Source organism: Parasteatoda tepidariorum, chromosome 11, assembly GCF_982258835.1.
Source record: "Parasteatoda tepidariorum strain Cologne lab strain chromosome 11, Ptep-v5.0, whole genome shotgun sequence".
Taxonomy (NCBI): domain Eukaryota; kingdom Metazoa; phylum Arthropoda; class Arachnida; order Araneae; family Theridiidae; genus Parasteatoda; species Parasteatoda tepidariorum.
The window spans coordinates 15,491,924-15,504,184 of record NC_141765.1 but is presented as its reverse complement, the minus strand read 5'-3'; positions in this window follow the sequence as shown (position 1 = coordinate 15,504,184).

Sequence of the window (12,261 nt, the reverse complement as noted above, 5' to 3'; positions counted from 1 at the left end):
CCACCATAATATAGGGGATAGCCACAATCTGGCGAATTTTGTCCCTATTGTTTGATCAGGAGAGCTTTCCAAAGTTTAGTCCCTTAGCGTTAATTTTACTTTTTGCGTATTTTGCGTATCTCGAACGCTTCTTAAGCGAATCGAAAAACATATTCACACTATTATAAAATTCGTTTATCCAAAGATAATTCCATGCAAAAAAAAAACTTGTGAATACTTATTATTTTTTATTATTTTATTTAATAATGGTCGAAAAAATGTTGAATTGTAAGCTATACAATTTTTACATCATTTAAAAGAATATATCTTTGCATAGCAAAATACAAACATTGAGCGAAATCGGTAGAATGGTTCCTGAGAAATTGAATTTCAAAAAAGTCAGATATTTAAAATAATACAGTTCTCATTACCAGCACTCAAAGTCCAGTGATCTTAATACAGTTCTCCCGACCTCTCGCAAAACAGCAATGAATCAACTTGTGATATCAATTCATCAAATTCCATAACAAATAAAATTCTAGTTTGGAAGTAATGTAGCGAAGCAACCACTGCAACTAGTATTAAATTTCCAATTTACTAGTATATAAAGCATGCAAACTCGATTCTATCTTGAGGTACCTTTTAATAAATGACGGTTGACATTGTTGGTAGCCTAACTCCACAAGATGTTTCCGAAATATTAAGGAGCCTTTTTGAAAACTACATGCACCGTAGCTGCCTATATATTCAGAAACATTTCTGGGTTTTGTTTACATGCATAATTATTCAAAATGCAATGCCAGTTTTACCATATAGGAAGATTTAGCACAGGTATTTTCCGGTGTTGTTGAATAAAGAGGAAATATCTCTTCATAAAGCTAGCATTTTCATTATTTTGACTACTCTTTGCAGATCTTTTTTTAGAAATTTTCTTCAAACTAATTCCATCGTAAAATTTCACAAATATCTTTTATATGAATAACGTATTCTTGTTTTTAGGCTGTAGTTGTATTTTCACACTTTTTCTCACAATAGTGATAGATGAGTTCAAAAACTGAAATCTTCTTTGAAAATGATTCATGACGTGATAGAAATGACATCATGACGTGATCGTGATAGAAATGTGTAAAAAAAGAACTAAAAAAAAATATGATGGAATATGCTTCTAACTTTCCATTCAAATATGTTCAAAAATTTGAGAATTTTGTTTTTTGAAAAATGTACAAGCACTTTAAAAACTACACTGAGAAAAAAGTATGGTCAAAACTACCAGAATATGGTAAAATTTACTATGTTTATGGTTTTCTGGGAACACCGAAAAACACGGTCATTTTTATCGAAGTGATTTCGTAATGATTTTAGAAAAATTAACTATAAATATAATTTTATAACGCATGATAAAGTTTGGAAAATGTGGTAAAATTTGATAATTTTATCGTGATACCTAATATATAATATTAGAACTGTTTATTCGGTTAAATTTACTTTTCAGTTTCGTATTTTTAGTAAATGTGTGCTAATAAGAGCTATAATTTTGAAAACCAGAATTTCCAAATTCCGAAAAATTATTAAATGAATGGATTAAATAACATATATTTTGGTTTTATTACTGGAATTTTGATTTTTTTATCAGAAATATGGTACGGTAATTTCACCATAATTTTTTTTCCATGAGAAAGTGTAAAACTATTAGATAAGAAATTTAAAAATTTGAAACTATGAGGTATAAGTTTTTAATAAAAATTTCCTGAGTTTAAAATATATATATATTTCAAGGTAATAAACGAGATAGCATGACACTTGTGAGCGTAAATAAAGCAAAGAAAACTTTTTTCCATTAAAAAAGATAATAACTCATAAAAAAAACAGTTAAAATTATACTAGTATGATTAAAAATGCATTTTTGACAACAAAATGTCATACAATCGGAATATTTTATTTTTTAAAAACAATTTGATTTAAAAAAATATATGAAAGAACTAAATTTTTTGCCATTATGATACAGGGCTCAATTCGTTAGTGCTCAGAAATAAAGTTTTAAAGTGCAAGGCTCAGTATTTCTCTTCAAGGATAAAAAGTACTTTATAAGCTATATAGGAAATCTTAAGTTTCAAGATTTCTATTTCTTTGGAGAAACTTTATGCACAACTCTATGAGTCGATGCTTTTTTTCTTCAATATTTGATTCAATTCGAAAAAATTGCATTTCATTTTTAAAAAGAACTTATTTTTACCTCGGAACTATTTTTCTGAAATGAATTTTTGGAGTGAAAAGTTTTTGATACAATAACCTTTTTAAATCAAAATATGTGTTTTTTTCATTTTTTTCGATATAAAGTTTTTATGCGATGAAACAATTTAAAGAAATGAAAATATTTTTGCGAATAATTGTAAAAACCGTTTATCCAAAGAAAATTTCATAAAAACTACATTCCTTCTAAATTATTTATTTCTTTTATCATTTAATATAATAATATTTGAAAAAAATTTGAAATACAAGTCATAAAATTTTTACAAAATTTCAAACTTAGTAAATTTAAATCATAAAATCCGAAATTTGAACAGACTTTATTACCTTCTGAATAGTAAAATTTCAAAAAAAGTCATATATTTAATTTTATATTTCTCAAAAGCCTACGACATCGAATTAGCCAGCACCGTTTCTACTTGCATTTTGAATCGACAGGTTTGGCATTCAACTACGGGTTGCTTGTAGTTTTTTCGATTATAAATTGATTAATTTGCGCTCATTTTATGAACATTGACTGCTATAAAATTGTTATGTTAATGAAATAAAGGTTTATGGGAAAGAAACAAACAAAAAACTAAGAATTATGTTTCAGAACTTTATTAATTAATTAATTATTTAAGAAAGCTATTAATTAATTATAACTGTGAAAGCCATTATTAGTTTGGCTCATTTCATGAGCATTTGCTATCATGAAATTGTTATATTAGTGAAATATTTTTTGCATGGAAAAACAAATAAAAGAATGAAAATTATATTTCAAAACTTAACACTGAAAGCGATTATAAATTGATTATTTTACACTGATTTTACAAACATTTACTGTCAAATACGAAAAATAAACATGCATTAAACTAAACTTTAATTTAGTGTTCACTAATTAACTCATCGAACTTACCAATTAATATTCATGTATTTATAAAATATCCCATCACAATATAAAGAAATACTTCTATGTAACAATAAAGTAGACGTAATTAATAATGAAATCTCGTATTGTTTATTCAATATACACCGAAGAGCCATTACATTATGACCACACTCCATCAATAACAATGGGCTCACCCAGGTTTTTAGGGTTTCTCGCCCAGAACAATGTTTTCATGGGGCACATTAGGACCCATAATCCTCATAGAACAATCCCTGACGTCTGTAAGCTACTTGAACATAGTTCACCCATTCATGGCAACAGTTTTTCCTGAGGGGGATGGAGTTTACCAACAGGATAATGCACCATGTCATAAGGGTCAAATCGTCATGGATTGGTTCGAGGAACATTCTAGTGACTTTCAACTCATGTCTTGGCCCCCAAATTCACCTGACCTTAATCCAATAGAGCATTTGTGGTCCTACTTGGAAAACCAAATTCGTGCTGCCACGCTACCCCCTCACAATGTGAGGGAATTGCAGGACCAGTTGGTGAGCTCTTGGTACCAGATACCTCAGACTACCTATCAGCACCTTGTGGTATCAATGCCACGGCGGGTGTTAGCAGTTTTGAGGGCTAAAGGTGGTCCTACATGTTATCAGCAGGGTGGTCATAATGCAATGGCTCTTCGGTGTATAACGTTACCTTTTAAATAATAATAAAAAAATATTAATACTATCTTTACATTAGGAGAAATGTTAATAGAAAATTCCTAATTTTGTTTAAAAAGTTTCCTCTTTAATTTTTTGAATATGTGTTTTAAGTTTTCTCATTATGAATGTGTGAGGCTATTTTCACTAATTTTCACGAAAATATAATTAAGAAACAATTAAATGAATCAGTGCTATTTCTAATTCTTTGACTTTATTTTAATAATAATACGTCGATATACCACTTTTAATTGTATTTCATTGTTATTAATAATGTAAATCTTTGTAAATATAAGCTACATGATGTAAGCCAGCATTTCACTACATGTTATCGATACCTTTATTTAAAAACTCCAACAACATGCATGATGTAATCGCTGATTTTTAACTTCAAATTCTATTTCTTAGGGAAATGAACCATAACTATTAAGGGAAAGTCGAACAAAACCTGATCCTTAGGACCTATTTTTTTCCTAAGAAACTCCGCTAATAAAATTGCTTCCATTTTTTATTTGTATGATAAAATAGACCGCGAAATAAGCTTCAAAAATAAAAATGATTTAATGTAAAAAATTCATTTCGTGGGTAAATTAATTACTTTTTGAAAGCATCGACCTCCACTTATACTTAAGACACTATCCAATCCTGTAGAAATTTTGACTTGGAGTATTGTGAAATGTAACTTCCCCGTTTTGTCCAACTCAAAAAATTTCGGTTTAACCCCAAAGAACCACTTAACAGAAAAAAGGGCTCAACAAGCTATATTTTTAAAGAGAGGAGAAACATATTTTAATAACTGAAAGGAATAGCTAAAAGGAGAGATAATTCGATGTTGAACTCACCTAAAAATAAATCTCAAAGCAATTAAAAACTACAGAATATAAATTGAAGGTGTAAAAATCATCAGTTTTCAGATCGAATTTTAAAAAACGTCGGTGACGCACAAATATCCTACTTTTTTTCTTTTATCTCTGAATAGCAGGGCGTCTGTCTGCGACTAGTTTCATGCTATTTTTGATGTATGGCACTAGTAGTTAATTTAAAAATTCCGAAGTCCAGTTGTATTCACTTAACAGTTTTGTCCAACTCTCCTCGATTTATCGTATTAGTATGCCTCGTAGAGAGGATCGGAAACGTTTGGAGTTGTAATTTTTAAAAAACATTTATTAATTTTGGCTTTTGGCAGATAATTTAGAACATAAGATAATAATTTTTTTCACACGTTAACTAAGAACATTTTTAAATAAAATATGACGTTCCTTAAATTTCAAATATGTTATTAACACGTTTTAGAAAAAAAAAATATCTGTACTAAGTGATAGGCGTTCATAAAGTTATTAATAATAATAATACAAAAAGTCATTGATATAATTCTTAAATTGATACACATCTATTTAAAAATGCTTGAACATTAATCAGAACCACTAAAATAAAGAGATATAATGATTTTTATAATTTTCATTTCCTTATTAAAATGAAACTCACATTTTTCCCCAAAAAATAGCAATTAAAATCAGTGCAAAATATATTTATCTACACTTTTTATAATTGAGGAAAATATTTTTGATTTAAATTATAGATTTGCGTGCAGAAATTCTTAGTGCAAAAATTTATTTCCTTCTATTTAGTAGTTTTTCTGAAACTTAGTGTGCAAGTATAAAAAATTTATCATGAAAATGTATCGATTTCATGTCAAAGGAATTAAAGGAACTAAATATTTAATGTTTTAAATTATGTGTTGAGAAACAGTCAATTTTATAAAGAAAAAAACTTTCGAATTGTGCTTAGTTCTCTCAAATAGAAAGTAGGACATATGAAAAAAAAAACGGAATGCAGTTTGTGGTTTGAAATTTCGTGCACTTAACTGTAATCTAGAGGAATGAGCTTTAAATAACCTAATTATTTAATTTATATTTATTAATTATTTAATATTGATCAAAAAAAATTTAAACTGTAAGGCATGCAATTTTTTTATAGTTTTAAACTAGGTAATTTTAAAAAAAATTGGTCAAATGGTTGATTTGAAAGTAGTCATTAACTACGCAATTGATTTTTGCATATTATTTTCGGGTGACTATGATGTCTATCATTTTATTTAAACTAGTTTTATATTTTGGAGCAAATTTTTTGATTCGCTTAGTTATTTTAAGATGCATGGTAAAATAAGCAAAAGCTGAAATCACCATCAGCTCTTCTGGCTAAACTATTATGACCATATTTTCCAAACTGTGACTTCACTCACTGAAGTTAAAAATCCGAATTTATCAAAAAAAGGGGAATGTTTATTCTGAAAATACTGATACTTTTTGTGTCTACTTTCATAACATGAAATATTGTTTGCCCTTATTAATTTGCGTATTTTCTAAACCAGGGGTGGCCAACAGGGAGCACGTTAAGTACCACTTTTAGCGTAAAAATTCTTCATTTTACACTGAAACCTTCCTCCTAAACTACTAAAAAAAATCACTAGCTAAAGGAAGGCAGAAAATGGATTCGACTGTAGTATTTGGTGATATAAACTGTTGTTTTAAGTCATGTTTCCTATTTTTTCTCAGAATCCTCTGAGTTTATTTTTAAATACTCTATCAACACCAATAGAACAAAGATGCAAAGTGTACAAAAAGAAAGAGGTTTCATTTGTTCTGTTTACTCTAAAATTGTGAAATATCGTCACTTTCATAACCGAACATTTTCTGGAATGATGCTTGTTTTCACAGAGCCAAACACCAATTTGCAAAATTTAAACCTCACATTAATTCCAATTTTGCATCTGAAAATTTGCAAACGTAACTTTTTTCAAAAAGATTTTAAATGCATCTTCATGTTCTAACTGTAAGATACAAGTATAGTTAAATATCTTCGCTTTCCTAGTCAAAATCTTGCTTGATTGGTATTTGTTTCTAATGAGCCAAATAAGAATTTTAAAAATTTATACCAATTCGCAATTTGTTTTTATAGAACCAAATACCAATTTGCAATATTACATTAATTCCAATTTCATCACTGCAAATTAACAAACTTATGTTTTTTTAAACAAAAAAAATTAATGCATTTTCATATTCTGTGTGATACAAACATTGGAAAATATCCTCTCTTCCATATTCGAAAACTTTCTTGATTGGTATTTGATTTTATGAATCCAAATACCAGTTTGCAAAAATTAAACTTTACGTTAATTCCAATTTTACCACTGCAAATAAACAAGCTTAACTTTTTTCAAAAAAATTTTAAATGCGTTTTCATATTCTAACTATGTGATACATACATTGTGAAATATCCTCGCTTTCAAAATCGAAAACTTTCTAGATCGGTATTTGTTTTTATTGAGCCAAATACCAATTTACTATAATACATTTAATTCCAATTTTATCGCTGCAAATTAACAAACTTATGTATTTTTTCTAGAAATATTAAATGCATCTTCATCTTCCAACTGTGTGATACAAACATTGTGAAATATCCTCGCTTTCATGATCGAAAACTTTCTAAATTAGTATTTGTTTTTATAGAGTCAAATATCAATTTGCAAAATTTCAGCTACAGATTAATTCCAATTGTGCCACTGCAAATTAACAAACTTAGCTTTTTTCAAAAAGATTTTAAATGTCTTTTCTTATTCTAACTGCCTGATGCAAAGATAAATTTCTAAAATTTGTGTTTTGCAAAAGAATGTCATTAAATAAAAATTGCCTTTCCAAAATGGCGTTTCTAAAAAAATGTTCCTTTCGGCGTTCGTAGGCGTACTTCGGATCGAGGCTTTGGTGCAGGGAAGTGGTTGCCGGTGTCATCTGGAATCCCTCCCCCACAGGCGTCCCGTTTCCATAATTTGATGGGGAGGGGTGGCCAACGAGCACAGGGGTTCTAGTCCCTCGGTCCAGATCGATAAGAGGAAAAGCATTAAAGTAACGGAGATTTTAAGAGTGTGGGACATTCTCAGCAATAATCAGGAACAAAAATAAGTTCCTATCTTAAATAACTGTTAAGAAAGACGAAATATTTGACACAGGGCGAAAAGAAAGCTTATGTTCACTAAATCTCTATTTATATATTTACTCTTTCCTGTCCTTATTAGCAGCTATAATTTTTTCTTTATTTACGAGTTACAAAACGTTATTTTAGTTACTAAATGTCTTTTACTATTTTTTTTACTTTTCATTATAAATCATTAGTGCAATTGTTAAAATTTTCTGACTTCTTTTTCCATTTTCCTAGTACATCCTTTCTTTTTTTTGTTTTTTGTCTATCTATCTATCTATCTATATATATATATATATATATATAATTTTAACACTCCACTCCTCCACTGGAAAAGCGTAATCAGTCATACTCTAATTTAAATATTGTTTGACATTAGATTGCATGGTATTCAGTGCTCTATTTACAATGGTACAATGGTAGTGCGTAAACATAGCTGGGAAAATAACGAATTTCATTAACTATTATTTTTAATATTAAATACGAAAATACTCGGTCTTCAACAGAAAAGCAATGGGATGAAAAATCCTAATGTCAATTTTAATACTTAAAATCCAAGCTGTATTTGAACTATGTGAGCTCTAACCGACTAAATAAAGTTTAATTCTTACATTTGAACCTAATAAAGATTCCTTAGCTATGTTTATTTCTTTTTCAATATTTTGTGTAATTTCAATTAAAAGTCATTAGCATTAGATCGAACACATTACGAAGAATCACTTGGTAACGTAAACAAAAACTGCAGGTACGACCCTTGCACTTAGTTAGTTTGTGCAATAGTTCAATTAATTTTTTTAAAGTATTTACTGCCATTTATATTTAGAAATGGTTCTAAAAGCACATAATTCACTTAAGGAAGAAAAAACTACTATTGTAAATGCATTAATAGTTACATTCAAATATTATAATATAATATAATATTATATTATAATACTTGAATCTATTTTTTAACGCATAAATAGCTGAAAGTATCAAATATTTGGTTGGAAATGTTGCCTTTTTTTTATTTTCATTCTCAAAAAAAATCCTTTTGAAATTGATTCATAATGTTATGAAGTTTTTTGCAACCTTAATTAGGTGTTAAATTGAGTTAGATTTTCATTCAGGTTGAATAGAATCGTGTCATCAATTTCAAAAAAGATCAATTTTTACGATAATAAGATTTAATTTTACTACAAATGACTATGCAAACATAAGCATATGTTTCATTACATTTTTTATAGATTTTGAAATTTTAAATACAAAACATTTAACACATAAAATAAAAATGATCCAAGTTGTTCCTTTTATGTGATCAAAATGGACCATGCTTTTTAGAACTAGAGTATCATAAACTAAATGAATTAAAGAAATATGAATTAAAAATTTGTTTGAAATAAACAAAAAATTTAATCTTAAATGCTGTTGTAATTATAATAAAAGTATCTATTAGATATTTTACATATTTATCCAATTTAGAAATAAAACTATGAAACGTATCTAGAATAAACTTCACAAATTACAAAATAGTAAAAATTGTAAATCCTAATTATTAAATAGATTTTCATATATTTAGTAGATAATTTACGAATATTCCATAATTATTTTTTCCTTCCAAGTTTTACTTGTAATCGAAAAATTACAGTATAAACTTTTTAAGTTACTTGCTTTTTTTTTTCTCTTTTTAACCATTTTATTATCTTTTTCACTATCTATATAGTTACCATTTTACTTATCATTAGAGTACAGTAGAATATATGACCATCTTTGCGCTTATTTAACGATTACAAATTTTTAAAAAATATAGCAAAATTTTTTTTCATGACTAAAATCAGATTATTAGACTTCTTCCAAAGGGTAGATTGTTTCCCCTGCATGCATCTTTCAACTTAGGAAGAAAACCTGTTTGCAATGCGGCAAAGCGAACATGTAGTATGACACACTATATGACGTGTATCTTAATAATTTTTATAATTTATATTTTTTAATAATTTTCTCGCATTGCGATTTAATTACTACGATTTGGGGGCCTGTTTATAATTATGCTGTGCAGACGATAATTTCTGTTACCAAATCATACATAAAAGCGTATTGCGAATGAGTATACTATAAACACTTTTAATAATTATTTACTATTTTTTATTATTTAATTTAATAATGTTGAAAAATTTCTATATTCGAATAGGTCAATAATATTTTATTTAGAGTGTACAAACAATTACATTCTACATAATTTTAAATGATCAACTCCAAAACTAGAATGGAATAGTTCTTTAGTTATTAATGTGTTCCTTTCATTGCATTCTGTAATACTATATTTCTTCTTTTCGGTAATTTAAATATTTGCTTAAGATTTAATTTAAATGCAAATTTTTAATTTTGGGTTTAAATTTTTAGCTATGTTGATAATTTGTAAAATATGGTCACATTTTTTCTAAAATTTTATTTTATTATTAATTGCATTTATCGAACAACTAACCACTTTAGAATTCATTTTAATGCCACAATACTTTGTTTAAAAATATTCATTAAGTAATATGAAATTATATCACTATGTTTTTAATCATTAAGTGATGTAAAGTACTATATGCAGCTTGGAGCACCAGTTTTATTTTAGTTCTTATTTTGTCCATTGCGATAGAATACCTGTAAAATAAATGTTTTTTTTTTTTTTTTTTTTTTTTTTTTTTTTTTTTTTTTTAAATGGCGGGCACTTGGGATGCATTGTCCCATTGGCCTCATATGCCAGGACTGCTACTCTCTTCTCGTTACCCAGTGGGCACCTGTGGCGAAACGTGGAGCAGCGTCGTCCACATAAACTAAATGTAATATTTCGCATTAAAACCCATTTATTTTACCCAAAAATAAGCAGATTTTGCAACGAGAAAATGGATTTTGTATAAACAAAAAGAAATTTTTAAAACTTTAATCTGGAGTTAGATTTTTATCTTCTATCTTTCCGAAACTGCCTAAACTTTTTGTCTCAAGTCATAGATGAAGTCATAAAAAATATTTATTCCTATCCTACATTTATAGAAACGTGATTTTATATTTATTATTTATTTCCACTTTTTTTTCTGATAACTTAGATCTGGAGAAAGACAAAAATCTTCAATCCTAAGTTTTTCCTAATTTCTACACCGTTACATATGCTGCCATCTAGGTAAACGTCAGCGAACTATCTAATATTCAGACACTAAGAAACTCTTTCCATCTCGCCAAAAACAAATGATGTTTTAATATGATAAGCCGTATCACGGGCGTCATAACCAGGGGGGTCAGTTTATTATTGTTATTTTTATTATTTTTTCCATGTTTGCTGTCATGTTTTTGTTATACGTTAAGAAAAAGTTGCCTTTCTATGCGTATACTATATAGTTTATCTTACAGTAACTACTTCAATAAGGGCAAGGTTAATTTTTTTTCTCTCAAGTAGCAGTCCAAATATGCCCCCCTCCAATAAAGCTTATCTGAGAATGAACCATGCTATATTTTAAGTCTTCTCTCATTTTTAGCACCGAAGTTAAAACTGAATTCAAAATTATTCAGAATATTTTGAACAATTCTTTTCTAATATTCCGGAAAAGAAACTGAAATAAATAACATGAACTTTACTTGAATTTAATGTTTTAAATTAAAATATAGCTTCCAAAGCGAAGTACTCGATAAATACTTTGCATGAAACTTATGACATCAATTAATAAACTAGCACTTTTTTATCTTTTTTTTCCGCTCTAATAAAAACTTAATTACAGTTACGAAAAAGACAACGGCAAACAGACAGAAAATGTTAAACTAAGTACTGTGCTCCAAAAAAAAAAAAAAAAAAAAATGTACCACCCTGAATAACTTTTGATCTAATGATCGGATCTTCACGGTCTCGGATTCAATCTTAATGGTTCGAGGGGGTGACCTCAAATATGCTTATTAATTAGTGCAGACGATAATTTTTAGTTACGAAGTCAGACACAAAAACCTATACTTTCTCTGAATATACGTACCTCTTTTTCAAAAAAATTTGGGTTTCTTACCCCCAAAATATAGGGGCTATTCGTGATCTGGGAAATATAGTCCTAATAATTTGGTTAGGACCGCGGTCCAAAGTTTGTTAATTTTACTTTTTACGTATTTCGCCATATCTCAAGAATTTTTTAAGTGAAGTGAAAAGTTATTGCGAACAATTATAAAATTCGTTTGTCCAAAGATAAATCCAGGCAAACATTTAATTTTAGTAACTATTTATTATTATCTTTTTAATAACAGTCAAAAAAAATTTGAGTTGGTAATTTATACAATTTTTCACATTATTTTACAGTATTTAATTTTGCATGGTAAAATACGAAATTTGAGTGAAATCGGTTGAATAGTTCTTGAGAAATCGAATTTTAAGTGCACGGCTCTTTTAAAATTCTATTTCTTGGGAACTATTTGACCGATTGCGCTCAAATTTTGTATTTTGTAATGTAAAATTAAATGCTTTGAAATTATGCAAAAAATTTCATA